Raw genomic sequence first — 4,332 nt, 5'->3', positions numbered from 1 at the left:
AGAATTCTCAATTTTTCAGTGGAAATGAAAGGATGCTTTTTTAAGACTAAAAAATATTGAAGTTAGTAATGTGGTTTCTGATATTCAGATGCAGACATTGAAATGTTAGGATTAATAAAAGAGACTTGAAACAAAAAAGAGGGAGATTCCTATCATCAGCATGGCCCTAAGTGCCATGGATTCATCTTTGTCATCAATGTCTCTTTTTTTTTTTTTGCTCATAACTGTGTATATAATTAGCACATATCTCTTTTTTATCTCTCTGTATAAATAAGCATAGCTTTCTGGGATGACTTGTGGGATCCCCTGGAGGAAGAGGCAATGGCAGAGTAGCTTTTATAGTTTTGCAGCTCTAGGGGTCCCTCTGTTGCTGTTCAAATGGCTCAAAGTAGCACTTTCTTTGAGGCCACTTCTGTGTATTAGAGCAAAGTCTGGTCCTGGAGGACATTCTGCTTCCTTCTGTTGCAGCCCTAGAACTCCACAGGTTTTGAGAAGCTGTATTTAGCTGTTGCATCACTTTCTCGTGTCTGCTTTCTCTAAGTCCTTTCCTCTACCATCAGAGCCTTCTTTCTCTCTTGTGCAAGTGGATCTTTATTTGTTTTAATGTCCTTTCCTTTGGGCTGAGGCTACATCCTTTTGGAAGAGCTTATTTGCTGGTCATTTTTGAGATTTTCAAATGCTGAGGACCACCACAGCACTGCTTTATCCTCTTATGTTTATGATCACTTAGAGCCTGCAAGTACTGTTCCAAGTTTCACCAGTCAATCTCAAAACCATCTGCCCAGATTTTTGCTTAGTATACAGTCCTGTCCAATTAGGGACAAGATTTTTCTGTCATGTGATTTTGCCGAAGATGTCATCTGTAAGTTATAATTTTGTTTTGCTTTTCTCTCCTGGTTGCTTAATGAGACATTCAGGGTGTGTCTGGGAGTAATTCAAGGCTATACTGCAGCTATGGTTAGTAAATGATCATGTTATTTTAGAAAAGTTATTCCATGATTCTATGAGGAAAAAAAAAATTAGCTGTTGCTTTTTAAAAAGCCATTTTTTTCTTACGTGTCTTCATTCCCTAATCATCCATCGGAGTTGAGTTATTCCATGGCCTGTCCACTGCCTGTTTACTCTCCAGTTGAAGTCCACATATCATTCTTTCTAAATCCGCTAAGTGCGTGCCTGCCTGTGTGGTCTGGGTTGTGTTTTCTTGGCATGGTTTTTCAGAGGATCTCTTTCTTTGTGGCTTTAATTCTCTGTAAATTTGCTGACAGCTTTCAGCTATCCCTCCTCTGCTCAAGCAGGTGCTTAAGCTTGTTATCTGGGTTGCTCACTGCAGGACACAAGCCCAGATTTCAGCCAACTATGCAGCCAAGCAACCACTGCCACTGAAGTGGACTTGCCACTCCATCAATCACCAACCTCTGTTAGGCTTCGATTTGGAGTTCTCATTAGCTGCCTCTAGTCATTCAGTCCTCTCTGCAGTCATGCCCAAAGGATGACAGCATGTGGCTTTTCCATAAAACATTTTTCTTTGTACTAAACTTCTGAATTCTATGTGTTGTATGGTTTCTATTTTTGTTCCATTTTATAGAACTCTGGAGTATTCTTATTTCAAAAGTGTAAACTTGGTCACAGCTATGATGTAGTTTTTAGTTTTTGAGTTTAAAGATATTCAAAATGATTATTTATTTAAATATTCTGGGCTGATATGATCTCAGGTAACATAATCTACATTATAACATATAACTAATGTAGGCATTCGTTTTTGTCTGTTTCTGAGATTCTCTTGAAAGCATAGATGTTACTAGTACATTGGGACAAAAAGGATTCAATTCAAGACTCTCTTTCTTGTTGGGTCTGAGAGAAGTCACTTGTGGCAACCTGTGACACAGTTAATTACAACATAGGGCAGCCTGATGTTTTAAGTTACAAGTTGTAGCCTGGCTAACGCATATAACTACTGGCAGGTACACAATTGTAGGTATACGTCTGGAGGGAGATTGAAAGGCTCCAAAGGACTAACCTGGTACATGCAAACATCAGCAACAACAAAGAACCTCTAAGGCTTTCTAGGATGGTTCTCCTTGATCAGAACTTATTTCCCAGTAATATCTTGTGTAGTCTCCTGCGAATCTCCTTAGTCTTGATGGAATAGATAGTTGGGTTGAGCATCAGAGGTACAAAGAGATAGACCAGAGACGTGAACTTATGCACATATGCAGGAGCATGCTTCCCAAATCAATGAACCACGGACACACTAACCATAGGCATGTAGAAGATTAGCACAGCACAGACATGTGACACACATGTGTTGAGTGTCTTCAGCCTCTCATCCCTGGAGGCGATGGCCAGCACTGAATGTAGAATGAGCACATAGGAGAGAAGGATGAGCAGTGCATCTACACCAAAGGCAGATATGACAATGAAGAGGCCATACATGCTGTTGATGGTAGTGTCTCACAGGGCAGGAGAATCAGGTCTATGTGCAGGCAGTAGGAATGGGTCAGTACCACACTGGCCTTGCAGAAAGGCAGCCTCTTCAGGAGGAAGGGAAGTGGGAAGACCATGCAGAAGCTGCGGATGACGATGGATATGCCGATGTGGACCACACGGACATCAGTGAGCACTGTGGTATAGCGCAAGGGGTTACAGATGGCCACATAGTGGTCGAAGCTCATGGCCAGCAGGATGCCAGACTCTATCCAGGAGGAAAAGTGGATGAAGAACATCTGGGCCAGGCAGGCATCAAAAGTCGTCTCTGGGGCATGAAAACATACAGTAGCCAGTACAGTTGCAATGTAGAAAAGGATACACCCAGGTCATTAACAGACGAAAGAGACAAGAAGTAGTACATTGGATGGTGCAAGCTCTGCTCTTCCTTTATGATAAAGAGAATGAGGATGTTGCCCAGGAAGGAAATAGCATAAAGCAGCAGCAGAAGGACAGCCAGCCAGCCAGTGCTCCAGGCCCTTCATCTCTGGGAAGCCTGTTAGAGTGAAGCTGGTAGTACTTGAGATGTTAGTCCCAAAGTCCCCCATCAGGGTTTCTCAGTGACTTTTAGAGAAATCAACCTGGGTGGATTGAGGTGAGATGGTGGGAGAAGTGAAGACTAGGAGTGGTTGATATCTAAAACTAGGAGAGACAATGATGCTTAGATTCCAGTGCCAAAGATTTGGAAAGTTCAGAAAAAAGCAGGATATATTTCAGACCTTCTATAGTCTGGCAACACCCCTAGATCTGTCATGAGTTCCAGGTTCTCCCCCACAGAAATCTTTGACTAATTTTTAGATATTATGTTTTATTTTTCTTGTGTCTATTTTTTTTTTACATTGGTTCAAATCTTTCTCTAATGGTAAAAAATGGGTTCCCTTTCTCTCTACCATGTCATAGCCATCAGTTTCTTCCATAAGTGAGTTGCACCATGTCCTCCACGAAGTATTTCCTTAATATTCCCACCCACTGATTGATTCTGTCTTATGCAAGTGATGACATCTTTTGTGTGTATTCTAAGCTGCTTCTCCTCTCTTGCCTACACTCAAGCATTATTTCAGTTCTCTGCCTTTCCTTGTGGCTGGAACCCCTCACTTATTACCAAGGGTTCAGAATGTCACACTTCTCTGTGCTTTATTCTCTTGGTTTTGCCCTTCTATATTTTAACATGGATTTTTTTAAATCTCTGTTCAGACCACAGATTCTCAAATTCTGCTGTATGTTAGATTCAATCAAGAAGCATTAAAATATTCCTTTCCTCAGAAGAAACCTATCAATTAATTTTGATACTGTGCAGGTAGAACTTACAAATCAGCATGTGTTTAAACTCATAGGCAATTCGGGGGGCGGAGCAAGATGGCCGAATAGGAACAGCTCCAGTCTCCAACTCCCAGAGCGAGCGACACAGAAGACCGGTGATTTCTGCATTTTCAACTGAGGTACTGGGGTCATCTCACTGGGGAGTGCCGGACAATCGGTGGTGGTCAGCTGCTACAGCCCGACCAGCTAGAGCTGAAGCAGGACGAGGCATCGCCTCACCTGGGAAGCGCAAGGGGGAAGGGAATCCCTTTTCCTAGCCAGGGGAACTGAGACACACAACACCTGGAAAATCGGGTAACTCCCACCCCAATATTGCGCTTTAAGCAAAGGGGCACACCAGGAGAATATATCCCACACCTGGCCGGGAGGGTCCCATGCCCACGGAGCCTCCCTCATTGCTAACACAGCAGTCTGCGATCTAACCAAAATGGCAGCAGCGAGGCTGGGGGAGGGGCGCCCGCCATTGCTGAGGCTTAAGTAGGTAAACAAAGCCGCTGGGAAGCTCGAACTGGGTGGAGCTCACAGCAG

General features: G+C 43.1%; 1 pseudogene; it reads right to left on the bottom strand.

Annotated features, from left to right (window-relative positions):
* Positions 1–2,082: 2,082 nt before the first annotated feature.
* LOC108538956 (olfactory receptor 51I2-like) lies at positions 2,083–3,032 on the bottom strand (annotated as a pseudogene).
* Positions 3,033–4,332: the final 1,300 nt, after the last annotated feature.

This window comes from Rhinopithecus bieti, unplaced genomic scaffold (assembly GCF_001698545.2).
Source record: "Rhinopithecus bieti isolate Rb0 unplaced genomic scaffold, ASM169854v2 scaffold_17182, whole genome shotgun sequence".
Lineage (NCBI taxonomy): Eukaryota > Metazoa > Chordata > Mammalia > Primates > Cercopithecidae > Rhinopithecus > Rhinopithecus bieti.
This window is presented reverse-complemented; position numbering and strand designations above follow the sequence as displayed.